This window comes from Ambystoma mexicanum, chromosome 7p (genome assembly GCF_040938575.1).
Source record: "Ambystoma mexicanum isolate Mex_15411 chromosome 7p, UKY_AmexF1_1, whole genome shotgun sequence".
In the NCBI taxonomy this organism is placed as follows: domain Eukaryota; kingdom Metazoa; phylum Chordata; class Amphibia; order Caudata; family Ambystomatidae; genus Ambystoma; species Ambystoma mexicanum.
In genome coordinates, this window is record NC_090939.1 from 39037578 (window position 1) to 39062998 (window position 25421).

The 25421-nt window shown below is 46.1% G+C and overlaps 1 protein-coding gene across 4 annotated transcripts in view; it reads left to right on the top strand.

Annotated features, from left to right (window-relative positions):
* The window catches only part of TIMMDC1 (translocase of inner mitochondrial membrane domain containing 1), a 200908-nt gene that overhangs the window by 76433 nt on the left and 99054 nt on the right, over positions 1-25421 (top strand). The gene's annotated exons all lie outside the window — the stretch shown is intronic.

Genomic DNA, 25421 nt, shown 5'->3' on the forward strand with positions numbered 1-25421 from the left:
GACTGCATCTCAATATTTACCCATCACCATGTGCAGCCTGAGGGAATCTCAGCAATGGAACTGTTGCCATTATTACTGCTCCCTTCTCGTTCAGGTTCGACTAAAGTTATATTTGAGCACATGCCTGGAGTTATTTCTTCCAGTAAAATGGAGCAATTATCAATAATGGAGTACGAGGGAGAATAATATAAACCTAGGGATCATGTTTACTGCCAACATGGCTGGCTGTACTGTAAAAGGGGTTGGCAGAATCAGCGAGACTAATACCGCCAAATGTATGAAGTGCCCCTGTGTCTCCATTGGAACCTGCAAAAGAGTGCACCTCCTATTTAAGCACGAGAAGGAATGTATTTTAGAGTGTGGTCCAAGAGCAAGTATATTTCTGTTTAGACCTGTTGCCAAAACACTGCTAATAAGAAAACATTGCCTTGGGCCAGGCTATTGTTTCAAAAGGCAAATAGCAGGTTGGTCGGTCTTTCATGCAGAATGTTGTGCAGAGAGATGGAGAGAGAGAGAGAGAGAGGTGCAGTGACAGGGAGGGAGGCACAGAGTGAGGGGGAGGTCCAGAGAGAGGGAGAGACGGGTGCAGAGAGAAGACCGCCTAGCGAGGGGGGGGCCGCCGAGAGAGAAAGGTTGAAGGGAGACCGAGAGAGAAAGAGCGAGGGGGGTCACAAAGAGAGAGAGGTCGCATAGAGGTACAGAGAGACTACGCTCCGAGAGAGAGACACGCATAGAGAGAGATGGAGATGAGTGCCGAGAGATAGAGAAAAATTAAAATAAATAAGACATTGGAAATATTGGATACCAGCTAGCATATTCTCTGGAAGTCGAAACTACAAATGGCTAACCAGGTTTGCGTTAACCTAGGTTTCCCTGCCATTTGACAGTGATCAAAACAAAGAGCATTTTGGGAAGTAGGACCAGACCCAAAGTCCTTATACAAATCCAAAGCTGGAGAAAAGGGTGGATAGCTTGGAACCAGCACAGGTCCAAATCACTGTCTCGCGCTTGGAGACCATTAAGCGTATTACAAAAGATGCATTGAATCTCCCCACCACTTGCACTCCCAGAGGATGGTTATAAAGAGAGTAAGTTGTTGGACTGAAGGTGGAAGGATCAGTGGAGTCGCTGACGCTGCTGACCCGTGCCCTCTCCATTAAACCCTGAATGGGAGGTGGACCATGGTCCAGTGGATTGGTCCTTCTGAACTAGCATTGGATGCCAAAAGTGCTGTTAACCCAGAAGTATTGTGTATCCTGAAAAATGCTGTGGATCCCGAAAAGCACCGACTCTGAAAGGCAGATCCTGACCAGGAATGCAAAGGTTGACAGCCAAGCCTCTGAAAGTTTGGGATGTCTGAGAGGAATTCATTAAAGAAAACAAACCTTTTATTTGCTGCTCTACAAGTCTCTTTCTTCACAGACTGCATTGGGAATACCCAGGCACCATTTCCTATGCTGCGTATCTAAATGAGCGTTTCACACATGCGCAACACTGTTTCTGGTGTGGTCCACAATGATTAATTGCCCCTGAATCATTTCGTTTAAAAATGTAAAATGGTGTCTGCATCTGCAGGCTTGTGATGCTGGAAATTCATCGGAGGGACAGGGCCTCCGTATCCTTGTCCTTTACTGCTTTTTATTGTGTGTTCTGTTAGTGTATGTTTTTGGGCACCTGTGGGTGGCCCACAGAGCAGGGTATGGGCTGGTGGCAGCTCCATGCTGAATTTGACAGGTGTGCGGAGTATCTTCCATTTGGGATACCCCGGCCCTGCCGTTGGAATCAGATGATTCCTGATGGAAAACAAGATGGCCCTGTTGGCCTCTTGCTTTCTATTACCCATTACCTTGTTTTCCCAAAGTCCTGGGAAGCCCTGACTCTGTCCCTTCCCCCTGACTGGCTGTTGGGTGGAAGTGCCATATATGGTGTTGTTGTGAAGGCCCAGTCAGACTAGCTGGAGCCTTCCCGGTGATGTATGTTGTGGGTACCTCCTGTGGGTGGGACCTGGGTGAATAGAATGTGTGACGAATATGCATTCTGTGTTGTGGGTGTCTAGTATCTGGTGGTTGACACAATGACTGAGGCAACCCTGCCCGAAACCGGTATGAATGCAGCTTGGAGTGTTGAATGGCTCGGTACTTGTCCCAATACACATAACTTGTTGTGAGTGTCTGGAGAGAAGTGAATGGCCTGAATACCTCATGTGCCTGATTGGCTGCTTGCCTGCATGAATGCCCGTAGTCGTGATTGGATGCTTGAGTGTGACCCAGCGGAATGAATGGGAGATCAACAGTATATCTGGGGAACTCTCACTGCTAGGAATCGTGTTCAGAAGCTGAAGTCCACTACGACGAGTAACTGGATTAACTGACACTTGACCTTGAACCCCTGCTGGACGAGAAGAATTGCTGTTGCTCTACTTCACAATCTGAAAGCTGCTGTGCCCTCAAGGACTGACCCAGAGAGGACCTGGTAAGGCGCCCTCTTCCCGAGCTACGAGGGACCATCATGCACAGCTGATTTTTGCCAACGCTCCCTGGTAGACAGACCTTCGACAGGCTGCCGACCCGATACGGGGATAGCTGCGGAACTCCAAGGAGAAGCACTCGGACTGTTGTCCGACACTGTCGACGACCGCCGCGCCGACCGGAGCCGCCGTGTTCCCGTTTGCTTAAGAACTTCATTGATCATCGGACGCTCTCGTCTGCATCGTCATCCGCTTGTCTCCCGCTGGAGAAGGCCCGACCATCGACGCGCCGAGGAGCATCCACCGGTGGGTTTCCCACCACCTACAGACCGCAGAGACGCCGACGACTCGACGCCCTTGCTGGGCCACAGTTCTTCATCATCTCTTTGCGGCCCAGAACTATTGTCACCGAGGTGCCCCGCACGTCTCTTCCTGGCAGGACGCCAATGCTCTGTCGTCGACGAGCACCGCTAGGAACGAAGCTGCCACTTCCCTGCCATAGTTTACCCTGTTCACCGTCGGACGTTCGACGACCCGTGACTCCTGCCTTAAAAGGAGGGCACTCAAGAAGGGCCGTTGATTCCCCGACACCGAACGCTAAGTTCCCCGACACCTCTCGACGATCCGTGGCTCCCGCCTGAAAGGGAGACACTCAAGAAGGATCGGTAGGTGCATCGTCAGAGAACTCTACTCCACCAGGTACATTGGGGGGGTAAAACCTTAATAGGAAGAAGTAAGACTATTGAACATATGGACGGGGCTTGTGCTATATATCTTTATCTACAGGTTGCCCAGGTGGGGGGATCTCCACACAGAACTGTGTCTAGGTAACGGGGCCAGTATTCTGCATTTGCTTCAACCATCTTACGTTCCTGCCTATCTCTATTGCTGGTTTACTCGTTATTGATCTGTGTGACATTTTAACCGTACAGTTGATGCACTTTAATGAGATTTGATAACATTAGTGGTACCACTCTAGACGTGTATATATTTACCATTATTGACTTCCAAGTACAAAGTGCGTTATTGTGATCGTGTACATATCTTTGAATATTAATTATATAAAGACTGTGTTTTCAGTAATACAGTGTGTGGACATTCCTTTGTGGGGCTTCGGGGACTACATTGTACTTAAGAACCAGCCCGCATCACCTCCCGAGAAGCTAGGCCTTGATTGCTCGTCCATTGCTACCAAATAGAGAATCTTTGCTGGGGTCCGCTGTGCCTCTCCTCTACCATATAGAGAGCGGAAGTACAGACACCCCCTACCGGTCTTTACAAGGCTTCTGTGACTTATTTATTTGCAAGAATAAATTGTGGGGCCATCTACGTTTTTCTACCATGGGATCTTCATTAACATTTGTAAATAATGAATATCTCCACCTGCAGAATTGTATGACTTGATATTGAAACTAGATTACAAATAAGTAATGTATGCCTCCTCTTTCAGGGAAGTTGGCTTGAGTCAGAATGTAGTTTGAATTATGCAGGTGAGTGTGAGTGAGTGTTGTGCTGTTCAGTGGGGCTGGCAAGCAGCCCTAAGTATGGCAGGCCATTCTACTTGGCCAAGAAACACACCATTTCCAAAAGCAAACACATCACGGAAGCCACGACTTCACCAGACTGGATGCAAACAAATGCAAAAGATGGAAAAAAAAGTAATGGGCCTTTTCCTGCTGTGCACCCTGTGTTTGGAATAAGTTGGCACAGCCTACACTTCAGAAGGGCCCTGTAGCTCCAGGATAGGCCAAAAATATTCAACGCCTTTACAGCAAACCCGAAAATGGATATTTATTTGGTCAAATTTGTACACTTCTTTGCACAAATATAAATGGTAACTGGGGGAGAGGTATTAATTGGGAATGGGGGAAGTTGCAGGGTTGCGTGCAGGGTTGCGGGGGGGAGGGAGAATCTTCCCCCACATTTATTTGTGCGAAAAAAGGAACAAAAAGTCGGGGATTTTGGGATTCACAGTAAAGGATTCAGTATTTCCAATAGATCCTACTCTTCAAAGAATATCTTGTCAATCAGTGATCGCTCCAATCAACTTCTCCCATCCGGAACTCCTTCCATCCCTGCTACCTCTGCACGAATGCATGTCTTTACATTCACTTTGCCTCATTTACCTCTTCAGGTCTTTATTTCTTCTGTTTTTCACCTCTTCTAACATTCACTTCATTACAGGGGAAGACCTCCCACCCTCCCTTCTTTGGTAACTCATACTCTTTCCCCTAGCCACTCCGTGACCCCAACCCTAACCATCGAGCTAACATTAGCACCTTGACTGTGTGACAATGCAGACAAATGAAAGGTAAGAAGAAGTAAATGCATGAAGAAGTGACCGTCTGAAGAGATAAATATTGAGGTTTTTGTGGCAAACCCTCCACATACATGAACCTCATTAAACAGCCCCTCCAATCGATTCCCAGCCCCACCCCCCATCCCCGCTTCCCAGTATCTCATCTACTTCCTCTTGTTCCAGTTGTCACAGCACAGTAGGCTTCAATGTCAATTGTTCGTTGAGAATCAGGCCATTCCACCTTCCGCTCACCCCTCCGGGCTCCCCTCTCCCCCATATCCCTCTCATATTCCCCCTCCTGCCCTTGCCTCTTTACGGTGGGTGCAAATCATTGTCCTTCGCCAGATCATTATACTAATGGGACCAATGGACCGTCACCACCTCCCGGTCTTCACCCGTCTCCCAATTCTGCAGCACCGTTAATTCCGCTAGCCCCCACCTCCGTACATCCTTCCGCCATAAATTGACCGTCGGGCCCTGGGGCGATTTCCACGCTATTGCGATTTGGCGCTTAGCCAATATGAGTAAAAAACGGCCCATTCTGTTACACACCTTATTTCGCTTTCCCCCCGGAAGTTTCCTCCACAAACAGGTCTCCGGACATCGCTCCAGGGTGGTTCCCAATATCTCATTCACTCCCCTGAGGACCTCGTCCCAGTATTTTACTATAACCTCACATTCCCACACCATGTGCCAGAACCCCGCCCACTCTGATCCACATCCGGGACATTCACCCAACCGATCCCCCATCATCGCCCTAAGTGCCAGAGGGGTGACATACACCCTATGCAGAATATTAAATTGGACCAGCTGGAGCGGGCATTCCTCGAAGACTTCCGGACCAGGTCCCAAACGTGCCCCCATTCTTCATCTGATATAGGCCTCCCCATATCCACTTCCCACTTCCCCTTAACCTTCAGCTCTCCCCCTACCAACCCCTCCCCCAGAGCCTTATATATCCGCGCAATACGTGCCCTACCCCCATCTGGTCAAGTAGCACTCGAAGAACTGGACATGGCTCCGGCTCCTCAGGGATTCCGTCCCATAACTCTGCCATCCTGCGAACCACTGCCCCATATGCCAGAAAAACACCCTGTGGCAGATCATACTTATCACACCACTCCTTGCAGGTAAGAAGCTTCCCACCCTCAAAAAGGTCCCCCACCTTCTCACAACCCTTCTCCCTTAACCTCCGTATCCCCTCCCTCCCAATCGCCTTGCGAAGCTGCTGGTCAGTCACCCATGGGAGATTGCCTTCGTATCGGCCCCTCATCCCCTTGCCTCCCACATACTTCCTCCATGTCTACCTTACCACCTCGAAAACCACTGATGTCCCGGTAGCTCCAAACGGATGCCACAGGAGCTCTACCGCCCTATGGTCCGACTTCAAGGGCCCTACCAAAACCTTAAGAAACTCTGCCACCGGTTGATCCCACACCAATACCGACTGTAGCTGTGCCGCCATGAAGTATTTTTCATAATTCGGGAGACCCAACCCTCCTCCCTCTCTAGTTCGTCACAGCGTTTGTAGGGAGACCCTTCTCCTTCCTGTACCCCACAGCAGTTCCCTAATCTTGACATCCAGCATTTTAAAGAACACTTTCTTTGCCACATATGGTATATTCGTGAAAAAATAGAGCAAACGTGGGAGGATCATCATTTTACATAGTGCCCTCCTCCCCATCAATGACAGGGGCAAACCCTTCCAAAACTGGATGGAGTCACCTATTTTAGACAATGATCTCCCCGTATTATGCACAAACGTGTCCAACACCTCATGGAACACCTGCACCCCCAAGTACCGAACTGACTCCTTCTCCCACCGTATCTCCAAGTCCGGCAGTTCCTCTAACGGACATTCCCGTAGCCCCCCCAACGGAAACAAAACCGACTTCTCTGTGTTTATACGGAACCCTGACATATATCTAAAGTTCCGTAGTATTTCCAAAAGGTCTGGAAGATATGTTTTAGGGTCCCCTACATATCACAACAAGTCACCCGCATAGAGGGACACTATGTGTTTCTGCCCTCCCGCCTCGATTCCAGCCTCTGCAATTTCCTGCCGCAAGAACACCGCCAGAGGTTCCAAGGCTAACGCAAACAAAATTGGAAAGGCCGCACACCCCTGCCTTGTCCCCCTTCCCAACTCCCACGACCCCGACACCCAATTGTTAGTTCTCACCATCGCTAGCGGTTTAGTGTACAGCAAAGCCAACCACCTACAAATATTCTTCCCAAAGCCAAATTCCCGCAGCACCCGAAACAACCACTTCCATTCCAGAGAATCAAACGCCTTCATAGCGTCAAATGATGCTATCGCCATGTCCCGCCTTTGTGACTTTACCTGATCCATCACATGATGCAACCGGGCGATGTTACCCGACGTGCTCCTGCCCCCTGTAAACCCACATTGGTCAGGGTGTATCAAACTTGGCGCAACCGTCGCCAACCTAGTGGCCAGAATCTTCCCCAGGATTTTCCCATCTACGTTCAACAGCAAGATGGGCCGATAGACTGCACAGACTCTCGGATCGTTCCCCTCTTTTAGGATTACCGTTATTACCGCCTCCCTCAGTGATTCTGGGAGGCACTCCCCCTGGAATGACTCCTCGTAAACCTTCTGAAGCTGCGTAACTAGGAGGTCAGCAAACTCCACCGGGAGTCCGTCGCTACCCGGCGCCTTGCCCCTCCTCATAGTGCGGATCGCCCAGCGGATGTCCTCCTCTCCTATCGGGGCCTCTAATTCCTCTCGGAATTTTCTTGCCTTTTCAAAAACTCCCCCACCCTCTTCCTGTTCTGATAATGCCCCAGTCCTCGGACATTCCATGTCCCAATTTTCAAACTTCCTAGCTTTCCCATCCGATGCACTGAAGCTTTTTCCCACCATAGCACTTCTCCTGTTCAGCCTCCCCATCCGCCGTGTCCACTCCTCCCTCCCCCTCCCACATCTCTTTCCCCTGCTGTGCTAGCCCCCATTTCTACTACTCTTACCCAACTTCCCTCCTCCCGCACCGGACCCCATCTTGGTGCCAACCTCCGAAACCCTCCCCCCTTTCATTCTCACCCCGCTCCTCCCTCCCCTCCCTACACCCTGCATAACCCCACCCACCCCAAACTCCTTCCTGCTCCTCCTTCCTCCTCTGTAACTACAGACCGACTGGACTACTCAGCCCCCCTCCCTCACCTCCCTTGGGGTTGGTAGTCAGTAGTGTTGCATAAATTAAGGGCTTCACCACCTGCCCCATGCAGCCCCACCAATGTACTCCCCCCATCTTCTCCTATACCTCCTCCGCTCAGAAAGCCAATTATTGCTGGGTCCCCTGCCATTGACATCTCGCTGGGCATTACCCAGACTCTTCCGTCTCCTGACCCGCCCTCATTTTAGGGCCCCCTGATAGCGGCTCCACTTGATGTTGCCCCACCTCCAGCCAATCCCATACCTCTCTCGGAGACATAAAAAAACACTATTTCCCCCCCCGACAACACTTTCAACTTAGCCGGGAAAAACATCATGTATTTTAAATTGAGTTCCCTTAGTCGGCTTTGCACTGCCTCAAAGGACCTCCTCTGTCGCTGCACCTCAAGCGTAAAGTCCGGGAAAATCCTCAACTTCGCGCTACCGATCATGTAGTAGCCCCTTCTGCGGGCATCCTGCAAAATGGCATCCCGATCCCGGAAATTCATGACTTTAGCCACCAGTACTCTCGGCGGCGCACCCAGCGGTGGGGGTCTCCCCAGGACCCTATGCGCCCTTTCCACAGTGAAGAGATTGGACAGGCCTTTAATCCCTAAGACTTTCAGCATTAAATTCTCCACAACAACTCTGCACTAGGCCCCTCCTCTCTCTCAAGAACGCCAACCAGACGGATATTACAACGCCTGGAGCGTCCCTCGGTGTCCTCCGCTATAACCTCCAGTGTTCAGGTAGCCCCCACCAGGCCCGCCACCTGATTCTTCAACTGCTGGATATCGTCCTCCACCGTACTGACCCTTTGCTCCACCTCTGTAACCCTCTCAGACACTTTGCGGAGGTCCGCCCTCACCAGAGAGACATCCACTCCCACCTCGTTGATGCTCTCCTGGAGGGTATCCCTGGAGACTTGTATCGCCTCCATTAGCGCATTTAGGGTCACCGCACTTCTGTCCTCCCCTGGGGGCCTCTCCTGTCGATCTGAACCCTCCTGTCTCCGGGCACTGTCCTTAGTCTCCGTGTACTTGTCTATCCGCTGTTGACTCTTGCCCATTTTAAAGCGACTCTTAGTATCTCGCCCCCAGGCGTGGGTTCTATGAATTGTCCTCAGCCGGCACGCCCGTGCCTCACGTTCCTTTATCTCGCCTGTGTCTCTCAGTAGGGCCCCCTCTCCTCGCAACAGATGTCTCAGTGTGCCAAACCCTCGACACCAGCCTTATTTTTCCCGTCAAGGAACCATGGCCCCCACGTCTCTCCTTTTCAACTCCCCCACTGCCCACTTTTTCCAGCGCTTTTCAACAGGAGCTGGGAGTTTCCTACTGGCTATTGCACCACTCCAGCCCCCAGGAGTCAGCCCCCTCCTCCGGGCAGTAGGTGAGCGCACTACTCCACACTGCTTTCAAAACGTCCTTTCCACTGCTCTGGGAACAACTGCATCCCCCTCCTGTCATACAACCCGGGAGAAGACAGGCAGCCCCTAAGGGTCCTCCAACCATGGGGGAACAAGAACTCCGCCCCCTGCCCTCCACCTCAGTGGCTTCTCCTCCGGCTCCTCCACAGTCCCCAGAGACACATTTCAGTCACTCCAGTGGGGGCCACCCCTCCGCACTGCCCCTCCACTGGCAGAGAGAGAAAAAAAAAACAATTCAGGGCAAGTACCCTGCGTAGCTTCTGGCCACTCCGGGATGGTCCGACGTCCACGGGAGCTCCACCGTGCTCCGTCCAACCAGGACGCCGCCCCACCTACCACCACTTCAGCAGCCACATCTGCAGGGCCGCGATCCAGGCTCCGGCATCCCAGCCCCAGCTGACCTCCTCACAATGCAGCTGTAGCAGATCTGTCCTGCGGGTCCAGTCTCCGGCTCACATGCGTCGGTTCCTGGCAGGTACTTCCCCCACCGCAGAGTGCACGAGTCGTTTCACTCCCCCTGCGACGTCCTCTCACGCCAGCATCCGCATGGACCGCTCCACACCGTTCTCCACAAGGCAGAGCCCAGTCCGCCCCAGCGGGTCTTACCGCTGATGCCTGCCCAAGCCAAATCTCCTCACCGCCCGTGAGGCAGTGTCGAGTCCTGCTCCTCCGACACGGCACCTCTATGTCCGTCACTGCCCCTGCTCTGCCTGGGGGCGCCGTGTATGTCCTCCGGCTGCGGGCTGCCAACAGTCCTCCTCCTTCTCTCTCACTACGCCACAAGAGCCATCTTGAGTGCCCCTTCCCGCTGGGCAGTGCGGATTTTTGGCGAGCGTACAAGAAAAGCGCCTCTCTCCACACCTCCCCCGAGGCCACTATCCACTGCCTCTGGATTTCAGGCTTTCTTCCCAGCCGTCTACACACCGGCCATGGGAGTTTTCATGCAGGATTTTGCCCGGATTTTGGGGCTGCACGGGAGCAGCAGGAATTCAGCTGCACATCGCTCGGCAGCTAGTTTATGAGGTGTTTTTGATCAAGGTTTGATCTTTACACTGTAGAAAAGAGAATAAAAAACACAAATTCAGCGTTACACTTATAAAAGAATAAAACGCATAAATTCATCATACATTAAAACATTATTTAAGATAAAAGTTTGTGTACATCCCCGTACATCAGCACTGTAATGGATCTAATGTCGCAAACAGTCGGAAGCGACTGCAAGCGATAGCGACACTGAAGTGCGGCTTGACTGTACGCCTAGTCTCGTAGTCTCGTTGGCTGTAATAGTCCTTTCCTTGAAAGTGATGAGGTTCGGAGCATTGAGCACTGAGGAGACTCTGGAGGAGTTTGGGAACACGGGATTCCTCTGGCTGTGTCGTCTCCCTGTTCAGTGGACCCGTGGACCCGTGTAGCACTGGCACACACTGCAGACATTGGCAGGGTGAGTTGTGGGGGTGCGCGGCTTAGCTCTGACCGCTGTTGGTGGTGTCCGGCTGCGGACGTATGTCACCCGGTGTCTCGTCACTGGTCTGACGCAGCTCTGACTGCGGTCTTGCTCCTGCCCCATGACATGGCAGTGGCTTGGAGCTCTGTAGCTATTGCGCGGCGTTTAGAGTGTGGCGAGTCTTAGAGGGTAGGACTCACCGGGAGCTCTAAGTGTACCACCATCCTTCCGCACTCCTCTGCCCTGCTGAACAGTTTCCTATTATGGCAGTGGGCTCCTGTGTGGTCCTGTCCAGTGGACCCACGGCCTGAACCCACGGTATAAATTGCTGCACTGTGTGGGGACTGGATCAGGGCTGTCAATAAGGCCAGAGTGATTAATATTAAGCGCAATGGCGTTTCCTTAGGCACAGACTGGGGTGTATTGGAGCTTTTCACTCCCTATTCTCACGAGTGCCTAGAATAGTTGGTGTGAGGGGCCTTCAGCCAGATAGAGGTAGTATAAACTAACTTTCTCCTGGACACTGGTCTAGTCAACAACTCAAAATGCCCCCAGGGAAAAAGCTGGCACAAAGCAAATATAATTTGCGTAAGACGAAGAAACAACGGGAGGCAGATGTACTGCAGAGTGAAGAGATGGGAAACCCCAAGGAAAACAATAAGAAGAACCCTAAAAAGCCCACCCTTCCGGGCCACGGGGTAATTACTGTTTTTTTCCCTCCACACCTTATACCAGAAATTAATTCCACGATTATTGAGGAAATTGTACCCCCAGGAGCTGGAGAGGGGGATCCAATGAGTTCCACAAATTTTGACGACATTGATAACAACTCTCTACTAGAACACTGCCTGAGCATTCAACGAAGGATGATACCCAGATCCCCAGGCTGTCGAGAGATAAAGGTCTGACACAGGGTATTAATCCGTTGTCCTCACCTGTCAGTGCCTTGGGCCATTCGGTTCCGTTGAGCAGATTGTCTGCTTCCCCAAATATGGTAATGGTCTCAAAGGAGGACGTGCCGAACACCGAGGAAGGAGATCTACCCTCTCTGTTCCCTGGAGCAAATGAATTAGCAGAGATTTGATCTTCTGTGGCTTCTCTTCAATTCGCCCTAAAAATATTACTCCAAATAACAGGGCGCATTTTAGCTAATACCAACTCACTGACCACTGCCCGGGCATATGAAAATCATGAGGAAGTGAAGGCAGAAATCAATCTATCTGAAGCCATTGTTATAGCTGAGGAGGTAAACACGATACCAGATAAAGAAGCTCTGTAATTATGGATCAGAGCGAGGTGGTCTTTTTTTTCCCTTAAGCAACGCAAATTGGCAAAGGACGCGCAAAACCACAGGAAAAAGTTGACATTGGGCCCCTCAGACGGAGAAACTGCAAACATTGGTGGCCGCTCAAAGAAAGCCCAAAAAAGGGCAGATAGAGCTAAGAAAAAGATTAGCTCGGGAGGTGGCTGTCTGTCCAGCTGGTTGATAACTGATCAAGATAAGAGCAAAGACCAGCCCACTGAGTTGGTACAGCCAGCAAGGGAGGAAGTGATTATAGAGGAAGGAGGTATACCGACCGCTGATGAATTGGAGGAGCAGGCAGTAGAGTGGGAACAACTCGAGAATGAAGACCAATTGGTAGAGCAAAGTCAATCTAGGAGCCTGGTAAATCATCCTATCTCCCGCAGCCCATAGCCAAAGCCAGTAATAATCCTACTAAATCAGCAGAGGTCGGGACAGACTTCCAACCAATAGGATCTGTCTGATCAAGAACCTGTATAAAAATGGTGAACGCAGATGGCTGTCTCGATCAGAGTTTCTGACCCGACTATACTCAGTCCCGGAATTACGTGTCCTGAAATCTGACGACTTTCAGTTCGTGGAGCCATTGAAGGGCCGGAACCCCCATGTCTCCGCCTTGCATTGCAAGTTCTTATCCACTGCACAGATGATCAGGAAATATTGAGACGAGTTGTGGGAAGTGGATGTTGAGATCGATGCAGCTCTGGATGAAATTGAGCCCAGTATTGAATATGAGGAAACAGGTGGGCTGGCTAAGTCGGTTGTGTGTCCCATGGTACCCAAGGGAAAGAAAGTTGAAGTTGCGGATGTCCAACTTGTTCTAAAATGGCTAGCGGAATCTCTATCTGAGGTGTTACCCAAACGCTGAAATTTATCACTACTATCCTGGAATTGCAGAGGATTTGCACATCTATTGGCTTTGGAGGGATCAGTAAATGTTGTCGCTAAACATAGTCTAATATGTCTTCAAGAGACTTGGACTCATTGCTATTGAATGGCTATGTGAACTATCAATCCTTTGCTAAAAGGGGGGAGAGAGGTAGACCATTTGGTGGCCTGCTGATAGGGGTGGCTAGTTTTTTGCCCTTGAAGCGGATATTTTGCAACCAAGATAACAATTTGTTGGCAGTGGAGGTCGAGTACGGACCCAAGGGTAAAGGGGAAACATTTCTGCTGATAAACCTATATAAACCTCCTCACGCCTTGATAAGCGAGTCACTGCAAGAAGCCCTTCACAAGCTATTAGCCTCTTGGTCAGTCATATTGGGAAACAGAGCGGTAATTGTAGTGGGTGACTTTAACTGCCGCATTCTTTGGAAGTTGAGAAAGAAACGTTTATTGACTCACATTAAAACGGATGTGAAGGGGCCGCAATGGCGCCAATTATTTGACGAATGGGACTTGGAAATGCTGAACGGTTACACTGCAAGTGACCATCCCGGGAAACATACGTGGACAATGGTTCTTCCTCTAGTATACTTGATTATATATTCATGTGCCCAAACATGCTGTTGGATGTTGATGATTTGATAGTCTCTTTGAACAAATGGAGTGACCATTCTGCACTCAAGTGTGTATTAAATATCTCACAAAGAGTTGCAGATAAGAGCAATATGGGTACAGTACATGTAAATAAAGTAGGTTCAAGTATAAGCTGGTCTGCCAAGAATATTAACCAGGCGTCAGTCTTTTCTAGCACCCAAGCATCAACCCCCAACTCGGAGTATGATTCGACCAGAGGGTGGGGTACGCCCGTTCAACAAGATTAGAGATGCTATGAGGGGGTTGTGTATGAGCAAGAAAAAGCATGGCCCTTCAGAAGATATTAGGGCGATTGCGAGGAAAATTAAAAACAAACACAGAGCTAATATTAAAAACCTACGTCTCGCTGAAAGATCCTTGGCATATCAGAAATTCGTACATACCATCTGCTTCAAAAATGTGCGTAGCATCTGGGCACTTCTTGGTGAAGTAAGGGAGACTGTTAAGGGTCAAATGACTAATCCTATCAAAGCTGAGGAATGGGAGGATTTTTTGAAGAATCGTAATGCAGTCTTGCAGATAGGGGAGATCTCTCCCCCCCGAAACCGACTAGACCAAGCGTATCTTTTGATATATTATATACGGCTATATTCAGAAAGATAAAACTTTAAAATCCTCTAGAGCCCCGGGACCAAACGGTCTAGCTAACATAGTCATCAAAAGTCAGCCCGAGTTTTGGGCCAGTTTGTTGGCTATTTTGTTTGAGAAGATAATGGCCCAGTGGTTAATTCCAAGCCGTGTTGATACCGGTATATAAAAAGGGTAACCGGCTAGATCTGAATAATTATAGATTACTCTCCATGCTGGATACTAGAGGCAAACTGTTTGCCTCCTTGCTGCTCAAGGAGCTTCAATCATGGGTAGACGAGGCTGATATTTAGTCTAAATTCCAATGTGGTTTCAGAAAAGGCTACTCTACTTGTCATAATCTTACGGTTATGAATTTGCTGGGATCAAGGGCTCGCAGAAGGGATGATCCTCCGCTTTATGCACTTTGCATTGATTTTAAAACAGCGTTTGATCTGGTCCCTAGAGAACGATTATGGTCTAAACTCGCCGCTCTGGGCTGCCTTGTTGGCATACTGTACTATCTCAGATTGCTACACTATAACAACTCAGTTAGGTTAAAATTAGATCAAGAGGGGCACCTGACTGGCAAAGTGCAGCAGAATAGGGGGTGAAACAGGGTTGTGTGACTGCTCCTCTAGTATACAACCTCTACGTTCATGACATACCGTTAGCTCTAACTGCCGCCCGTAATTGCCTGCCTAAATTTGGGGATGCTGTTTGTTCCGTCTTGGCATATGCAGACGATTTTGTCATTTTTGATCATACTATCAGTGGTCTCCGTAGATCTGCCATGGCGTTGTGGGAATATGCCGAATGAAATGGCCTCATCATTAACCTTGATAAAACCATGGTTTTGAGATTCACCAGTAAAAGAGTCTCTCGCATCAACCTTATGGTGGATAATGTCATGGTCCCTTACGCACCTCAATATCGCTATCTGGGTATTGACTTCGAGCCCAGTGGGGAATATGTGGCGTGTAAACTTTCCCGTACCACACGCGCATCGCAAGTAACAGCCCTAATAGCTAGTTTCACAAATAAGCAAGGAGGCTTCACACTATGTGGCACACGACAACTGTATTTGCAAATATTTATCCCCATGATGACCTATGGCCTAGAAGCACTCTTTGACTTAGATCTCATCTGGCTCCAGGTCATTGAGGGGAAAGGAAATTTTGACGCTGTGTACTTGGCCTAGCTCCGGGAGTTCCAATGGCCATTATACAATTGGAACTGGGATTACCCTCGCTGAATGCCATTGTTATGAAAAAGAGGTCAGGGTTTTTTCTAAAAATGCGTAGTGGAATATCCAACCCTCTTTTGACAACTATCTATCAAGAACTTTGTAAGAAACAAAATCCCTGGTCACCATCTATGAAGATGACAAAATATCTTGCGGATATTGGCTGGACTTGGCGAGAAGGGTGTACTCTAAGCGGATTCACAATGCTCTTGACAAGTGTGTTGAAATGTGGGATTGGTTGGAGAACTTTGCCCACCTCAGCACGCTGAAAAGTTACCAATTTGTGCAATATAGGCTATATTCATTTATGAAACCACAAGCGTACCTCAACCTCTGCCCCTCTAAAAGGCTGCAACGCTTTATTCTCCAGTTAAGGTTGGACCAGCTTCCGACCTTGTTGGTCACGGGCAGAAGAGAGCAGATACCAATGCAACAACATATCTGTCAGTTGTGCAAAGCAAGCAATGCATTAGAGTCAGCCAGACATGTATTGACAGAATGTGGTAGTATGATCGATGTAATCCATCGCTATATTGGGAAGCACACCCATGACGTGGCAACAATCAGTGCCCCATTATTTTGGCATCATTGCATAAATTGCAAGAGTATGCGAGCTATGATTGCTTTGTATAATATCGGGCTTAGGATAGAAGAAATATTGGGCATTAAGATCTCAAACCAGTGTTAACATCTAACAATAGATACTGCCTATGCCCTGGGTCGATGCAGACTGTCGAGATCGGAGTACCCTAAGGTACTGTCGCTCTGAGGAATTTTCTAATTTTTGCACATCTTTTTTTGCCCTATTATGCAGTTAAGGTGGTATATTATTGTGGGTGTTATTGTCTAACTTTTATTGCTAGCAGTTAGACTCGCAGAAGGGATGAACCTCCGCTTTATGCACTTTACATTGATTTTAAAGCGGCCTTTGATCTGGTCCCTATTTATATTTTAGCTCGTGTATGATGTGATACTTGATTATTTTGATTATTTTGTCATGTTTTGTTATGTTATTTGATCTTAAGCATTATCTCATGTTTAATTGTTGTTTTTCTTTATGTGTAAAGTTTATTAAGTAAACTGTATCACATTAAATACATTATTAAAATTAGTAATGGAATCGGGTATCAAGTAATTATACATCTCCCTATACATAGATTTCAAAAGTACTACGTACCTTGTACCTGAGCTTACATGATTTAGGGGTATCGTCTAGATTTTACATTATGCCCCTTAGAAAGATCCACATTGAGGCGCTGACAGATGTCAGAGGCGTGTTTGACAGCTGAACGAGAGTTGACAGTAGCAACATGGAGCAGTTTGCCACATCTGAAAGACTTCCGTAGAGAGGTACAGGCTTGAGGTACACCCTGCGGAGGTGAAAGAGGGGCCCGAGTGTGGGCAGAGGAGGACGATGAGGGTGCCAGAGAGGTGGTGGAAGGAGTAGCAGGAGAAGGGAGGAAGTTGAAAAGACGCAGGAAACGCCTATCAACAATGAGGCGATTGGGCTGAGGGCTCTGAACCAAGATGGTACCATTTAGATTGGAGGAGTGGAAGGGGGCCAAGAGGACCTCCCACCTAGTACCCCATTAATAGGAGAGGAGGAGAAAGGAGAGAGACCAGAGATCATATGAAGGGTCCATAGGTCTGGAGAGGGGACGCCAAAGAGGATATCAGTGAGAGTGTGTCTGGAGGAAGCACTGGTGTAGGTATAAGTGATAGGGAGGCCTGTGTTGGAGACCAAGATGTCCCTCTTGTACCTCTTTCTTCCAGACGTAGTGACAGGGATAGGGTACGAGGTAGAGTAGCAGTTACAGAAAATGGGAGCACCAGAGAGCACCATCAGTAATCACCCCCCCCCCCCCACTTAAGCGCCAAAGGCATGGGTGGTAGTGTTCGGGAGGATTTTTTTAATTTTTCAAATAATTGCCATACGTAATCTGGATGCTACCTTTATTAAGCTAACTATATCCTGTCTGCATTCACTTTGTTTATTTTGACATTCCTAAAAATATAAGTATGTATATAATGCATAATTACAGTTTTGCTCCTGTAAAACACTGCATTGTGTACATGATTAACAGTAAAGTTTAGATTAGCATATCTAAATCTTAGTGTCAATTGTATTTCATTTTGTTACGGAAAATGCATCAAATTGACGAATCAGCACTTTTAAAAATGTACATGATCGCACGGCCAACTGCTTTTGATGGCAAGCCTAGTTCTGTGGCATGTTGGTTGCACACATCTGTTCAACTGGTACTCAGCCCATGAGCTGATCCCATACTCCTTGACATTCTATCTTTTATTTTTTTGTTTAAAGATTTTTATTGAATAAAATTAGGAATACAAGGTAGCAAATATACATATTATATGACAAAAATAACATTGAATATAGAGCCAGGTATGCAAGATGTAGTGAGGATTAATACGAAGTAAGCCAAGTATCCTTATATCGTATAGTATTAAACTGTACAAGAGATTTTTGAGTATTGGGGAGAACACACACTAATAGATAACAAGACAAAACAAAACACCAACTGGACATAACACACACAAGAGGAGGGAGAAGGGAGGGAGTTAAGGTGTGAGGTACAAATAAATCATACAATCTTACAGGATAATGATTCACAGGTTACCAATGCAGAGTTACACAGATAAAAACTCATTAATTGCCATTTCAACTGAAACATATTTTGTAAATCAGGGCTAGAAGCATTACATCCTTGCAATCCTTGAATATTACATATAGAATACCACCAAAATTTATAATGAATTTTGCTTAGGTTTTTCCAATTAGTCGTGATATTTTGGATTGCTACTATTAAGCATAAGTCCAACAGATATCTAGCATGTTTGTTGCGAGAATTCAACAAGATTCTATGTTTCTTTTTTTCCCATAAGAATTTAGTGAGACATGAATCTATGGATTTGAAGAAGGAGAGAGAAAGAGGAATAGGCAGCATATAGAGGAGATAAGGTATTATGGAGGAGATCAACATCTTAATCGATTCCAATCTACCCCACCAGGAGAGATATAGGGGGGACCAAGAAGATGCTAATTCTTTGACTCTGACTATTATGCTATCCTCGTTGTGTTTACGAATACTATTGATGGAAGCAGAAATATGGATACCTAAATATTTGAATCCTATGGGACACCATTTCATACCTTTAGTGCTAGTGTGAGACAGGGTGCAATGTCTGTTGAGTGGAACAATCTCAGATTTGTCCGTGTTAAGTTTGTATCCTGACGCATCTGAAAATCTGGAGATAATAAAGTAAATGTTGAGCTCCCAGCTGAGGGTTTTTTAAGAATATAAGTACATCATCGGCATAAACCGCTGCTTGAATATGTAAATTATCAAATGGAATTCCAAAAATAAAATCATTTTGTCTTATGGCTTTGAGAATAGGGTTCTAATGCTAGAATAAACAGGATAAGAGATAGTGGGCAGCCCTTACGTGTTCCTCTAGGCAAGGCAAAGGAGGAGGATAATTGTCCATTTACAAAGATTGTAGTTTTGGGATTGGAGTATAAAACCTTAATCATGAAAACAAAAGAGGGACCAAAGCCATGCCACTTGAGTGCTTAGAACAGGGGTCCCCAACGTTTTGTGGCCAATGAGCAACTTATCTGTATGAAATGAAATGGTGAGCAACAGCTGAACCTCGATGTAAAATATCAGCGTTCAGGTGTTAGCAAATCGATTGTTAATCAAATAACAATCCAACTGAAGTTAATATCACAAAAAAGGCACGTTAATGTGCAACAATAAACAATTTTTCCATTGGGTCTCTCTCCTGTCTCCTCCTGGTACCCTCAAGATCTTTATTTCTTTGGATGTTTTGAAATGGTGCATTTGTGTGCACATGATTGAGTAACATTTTTGTCAAAATCTAGTAGGATTTAAATACTTCTTTCCAGGTTATTTTTTATAGGATGCCCCCCGCCCCCCAAACAATTTTTTTAAACACAGAAGCATAGAAGTATTTGGCAGAATTTTTAACCGCATGTGAAAAATCATTTCAATAAATGCTCATAAGCGACCGAGTGTAGCGAGGGAGCCTGAATCACACTAGGAGCGTTCGGGGGGGGTTCTCCCCCCGAGAACTTTTTTAAAATAATGTGTTAAAATGGTACATTTTACAGCACACTGACTTTGACAAATTGGGCAAAATGCCACACAGTTTACTGCCCGTTTTGTAGGGTAACACATGAAAAATGTACATTAGATACCAAGTCACTAACCATGCACAGGAGCATGTTTCTGAAATATTTTTTATGATGCCATTCCCCACAATATATACCAGTATTATGTCAGTGTAAAGAAACGTTCATGTTTCTGCCCCAACGTGTCGGTGCGGGCTGGACCAATTTATGCCATTATTCATGTAAGAACACTCATGTTGAGTTTGACATAATGCCAAAATAAATGCCATGCCACTGTAAGAAAGCATACCTATACTGGCTGCACCAATGTAGCATGCCCGTTTAAGAAAACCTCTCCATACATGACTTCAGCAATGCAGTCTGATACCACACCAATGACACAACTCTCATAGCTTTTGTTTTGCCGAGAATGCTAGAGAAAGAACACTGCCATTGTACATGTACTGGCTTCAATGCCCCCCCTCCACCACTATCTGGCTTTCTTGCTCCCCCAGCCACAGGAACACATTCATATTCTCATTAATACACATTCACGCGAACAAGTATACACAGTCACACTGCTTTCTCATTCCCTCACACACGCACCCAAACACCACACTACAAAATCCAAACTGTATTCTCATTCACATGCAGTACCATTCATCCATTCAATCATAGATGACTACGACATACACACCACAGCCATCTCACTCACATGGAGACTTAGACATGCCACACAGACCTGAGGCTTATATACACGCATACATACACACATAGCAAAACATGATTTTCTGGTTACCCAGGCTGCTAGACACTCCTGCTATAGGCTCCCATGTTGCATGTCTGGCTAATGCTCGCCCCAAAGCCAGGAACCAAGAAGCATGGAGAGCTTCCTGGTTCTGACAGATGTGGTAGAGCCAGAGCGCTACCATTTTGCCACTCCAGGCCAAAGAAATGTAGGGGTGGTGCAGGAGTGGCCTTGCACAGACTTCAACTGCAGCACTCCAGCCTGCAAACCCCAATGGGCCATGCAAGGCGGCGGAAACAAAATGATCCTGGCCTTCCATGACTCATAGAGCAGGTGTGCTGGGATACTGTAGTTTAGTGGCATGGAATTCAGTCCAGGAGCCCTCCCTCTGAGAGAGGGATCATGTTTTAGCTAAGCTTGCTTCTGGCTCATCCATAATGCTTAGCAAGTCAGCAACCTGTTGCCACTTATGAATGAAAACCCCTGCACAAAAGGAAAAAAAACTGGTAATAAATGAGTACGACTTACATACCTCTTTGCAAGGGTTTTTATTGTTCACACTCAAATGTGCGAAATCTTTAGCAATGGAGCACGTTAACACACACAATGACAGTAACGTTAGTCAACACTTTGTAGGCGTCAAATGTCTCTTAACCGGTGGGCTTGATGTTTCTTACCCAAGAATTTTTTTGAATATTGTTGAACCAATTTAATACTTTGATGCACATGATAACAGTAAACCTAGCCAAAATGTTGTAGGATTTAAATACCTCTTTGTAGGGCGAGGGAGAGTTGAGAGTTAACCTCCCAATGATTTATTTTGAAATGTAACAGAAGGAGCATATCTATGCACAGAAGGACAGTAAACTGGGACAAATTCTGTAAGGGTGGGTGAGCATTGGTCATGGACATTGACATTCATAAAGAGAAAATGCATAACACTTTAATCAGATTAAGTTTAACTTTCAAATGTCTTTTAAAATAACATAAGAGAGCCTCTAGACATGAAAGTTATTCAGATTGATAGTCCCCATCCAGGATCCATACATTGATTTCAGATTGTTCATGCAATACAGAACATGTTACCTCATGGAGTGATGGTTCCTACTTCAGCTATGTTTAACAACAATGCATTTGCAATTTCGAAGCAAACATCAGTAACTGATGGATGTGAAAGTAGCTACATGTTCAAAGGTACAAAATGGAAAAATCTCTTTCAAAGTCTTTGATGCAAGTGTCCAGATCTGTGGCATAATACCTATATTTACAGTTGCTAACTTTCTCAAGTCTGGAAAGAGATTTTAAATGCCTTTTCAGATATCCTTAAATGCAAGTGTAATTTGAATGCATTAGCAATTTTAGAGCATTCAGTTTGAATATTAAGTCACTTCGCAAACATTTTCTAATGATTGAATATCTTGCCATGTGTAAAGTAAAAACATCATCCAGGTCAAGTTATAATAATTTGAGTGCATTTGAATGTAAGTTGTTAGAGCAATTGTAACACCAATGGAGTTTAGTGTGAAACTTGACACTGCATATCTTCGGCCAATTTGTCAAAGTTGGGGGTGTAATGGGTTACTGCAAGTTTCATGCAGTCATTTAGATGTGTGTTGGTCAACTGAGATCGGTATTTTGATTTCAGAATCTTCATTGTAGAAACTCCAGACTCACAGAAGTAAGTTGACCCAAAACAAGCAAGCAAACACTGAGAGGATTGCTTCAGAAGTGGGTATTTGGACTTTTGAACCATGGCCCAAATTTCGGTGTGTGATGATCTTGCTTTCAGATGCAAGTCTACTTGCAGAGTAATAATTTCCATTTCAAGGTCTGGGATGCTTAATCTGAATGCATTTGCAATTTGAGATACAGTGTCAGAGACATCAGTTTCCATGAATGGGTTGGCTATAAAAGTAGCCACAGGTTTAATGATCATGAAATCAGAAAAACCTTTCTCAAAGTCTTTTCTGATCAGGTTGAGATGTTCAGCATACATATCTTTGTCATAAACAGCACTTTCCCTTACTAACTTTTCCAGACTGGGAAAGTGAGTCAAGATACCCTTTTCCATTTGAGTCATCCATAAATTCAGTTTGACTTTAAATGCATTAACTGACCCAATAAGTTCTGTTATTGTTTTATGTTGTCCTTGGAGTTCAAGGTTGAGAGCATTCAGTTTAGATGTCAAATCATTAAGAAAAGCCAAATCAGATAACCATTCAGGGTTACTGAGTTGCTCAACTTGTACCCCTCTTCCTTCTAAAAACACAATAATTTCAGGTAGGAGATCCAGAAATCTTTGCAGTACTTTACCCCTGCTAAGCCATCGTACCTCTGTATGGAAGAGTAAAAAACCATATTGAGCATCCATTTCATCTAGAAGTGATTTGAAAAGTCGGTTTTGCAATGGCAATGACCTTGCACGTATAGAATTGAAATTTTTAAAACGACAGTCATGACATGCTGATAATTGAGTACCTTGGAACACAGTGACTGTTGGTGAATAATGCACGGATAACTTCTGAATTCTGGAAAGTCTGGATCTCTTCTGCAAAGAGCAACAAAACCAATATTCCACCCTATCATGGCTGGTGCAACATCTGTTGTTACTGCCACAAGTTTCTGAAGTGGCATATTGATGTATTTTATAAACATTTTGAAAGCTTGATAAATGTCTTCTCCTCTTGTCTTCCCCATAAGTGGAAGAACTGCTAATATGTCTTCTTTCACACTGCTATCTTCAAACACCATTCTAATAAAAATAGATAGCTGGGCAGTATCTTCTATATCAGTTGATTCATCAAACTGCAAACTCATAAAATCACACTTTTCTAAATCACTCCTAAGCTGAAGGTCAACATCTTCTGACATTACCTCAATTCTACGAACCACTGTGTTTCCTGAGAGCTGGACATCTTTAATGGCAGCTATTATTTGAGAGTAATTTTTAAAGTCCTGGAACAGTGAATCAGCAGTTGCAAGCATAGCTTCTTTTACTATTTCACCATCTTCAAATGGTTTATTCTTTTTTGCAAGAATATGGGCCACTTTCAATGATGCCACAGTTGCTGCTTTTGAATGAGAAACTGTTTTCTTAAAAATTGATTGCTGAGCGCTCAATGCAGTTTTAAACTCTTTAACTCGTGCTCGCCTAAGATTACTGTTGGTTGTGAACTGTTGGCCTTTCCAAATTGCATTTCTTCCCAACTGAAACACTTGCTTGACAAATTAAACATATAGCTTTCCCTTTGAAACTTGTGAAGAAATATTGTTCTTCCCATTCATCCCTAAAAGTATATGAATATGGTCTTGATTTCTTCAGTGGTGGGGAGGTATAGGTAGAAGCCATTTTGTTTCACCAGTCTACACCTGACAAGAGTACAAGTTGAAGTTCTGAGTCACCTCAGCTGTGTAAATAACTGGAAAAAGAAAAAAAAAGACTGTTACCGACTACATTCTTTGCACAGCCCCCCACCCCCCAATGTATTATGGCCCCTCTTGCTTATTTATGTGGCTCTATGTTTTATGAAACATTTTGCCTTGTTAGTTACTACTACCGGCCCACCTATCACATTCATCACCCTCACTATCCTATCGCAACACTGATGTTTTCCTACTGATTGACTCTTGTGCGCTCCCTTCTTCTCAGCAGTGCTGACATATGAAGCGCATCGAGGCTCCCAATAGTGGCAGACAAGCGCTGGACAAGACCACTTAGGTATTATTCTACACTACAGAGTAGTGTTATATTTCAGCATGTTTCCTGAGCGACTCAAGGAGCACATACAAATAAAAAAAATAATAACAATCAGTTGTTTGATTCTTTTATCTTTCAGAGAGTTTGGGTGGCAATCAACACTTATTGTTGCGCTGGTATACAGGTGAAAGCTGTTGAACACACAAGGGGAGCTTGTGACACCCATGGGTTCCCTAGGCCTCCCTAGGTGCTCATTACCCCACTTGACAACTGTTGGGAGTTGTAAATAGCTCAGCCCAAGGTGGTAAGTGCCAACCTTGACTGTCCTAAGTCACATGCACTGCCTCGGCTGTCCTCAGGTGAAGGCTTAGGTGCCCTAGGACACTCCAGGATTTCTGAGGACTGCAATAGGTTAGTCATGGGCTGTGGAGATCCTAGGATACAAATTAACCTAATTTTATCATGTTATCAAAATGTTGGGTCAGACATCCATGCTTTTCTTCAGAAACCCTCCATAGTCGGTGTCCAGTACACTATTGTGTTTGAGTTGCAAGGTCACATCCTGTGGGGGGGGGCAGGGGGGGTGTGTGTGTGTGTGTGTGTGTGTACGTGTGTGCGTGTGTACGTGTGTACGTGTACGTACGTGTACACTAAGAGGTTGTGTCAGAATGTGGTATGTGGAATGTTGGCCTGTGATATGAATACTTTTTCAGTCCTGGACACAGTCCTAAACTTGCCTTATGTGAACAGGGTGTAATCCACCCAGTCTTGTTTTTTTTTGCTTTGTATTCTGGTACTTGTAGGATACAATTCCCAGAGTGTGGTGAAAAAAGCAGGACTAAATAGGTAGTGTGTTTGTGTGTGTGTGAAAGGAGAGAGAGATACATAGATAGAGAGATAAAGAGATGGAGAGAGCCGGAGAAGGGGAAATGGATCTGCTAATGTGAGAGCCTTTTTGTTTAATAGAATTGTAAGAGAGGTGGTTAAGTTCTCTACCAGTGATGTCTTTTTGTGTTCACATGAAAAGTGTTGTCTTATGCAATGTGTCATTATGGTCCCAGCTGTCCATGCTTGTGGGGTGATGAGCAGAGCTCCTGGTGATTTGGTAATTGGGTGTCACAGTATTAAATAGGTCCTATGATGCCATGTTTGTCAGGAACATTGAACACCCTGTGTGTGAAGGACCAGGGTGACTTGTATGCCTGACTTACGACAGGTAAGTAATCTGGGAGAACAGGTGAGTGATAAGAGTGGTGCCAGTCACCAGGGAGACCTATTCTGAATCAGGGACTGTGCTTTCTGCCATGTACCCTCCGTGACTAGACAGCCTGTGGACGTAGTCGGCCTATGCTGG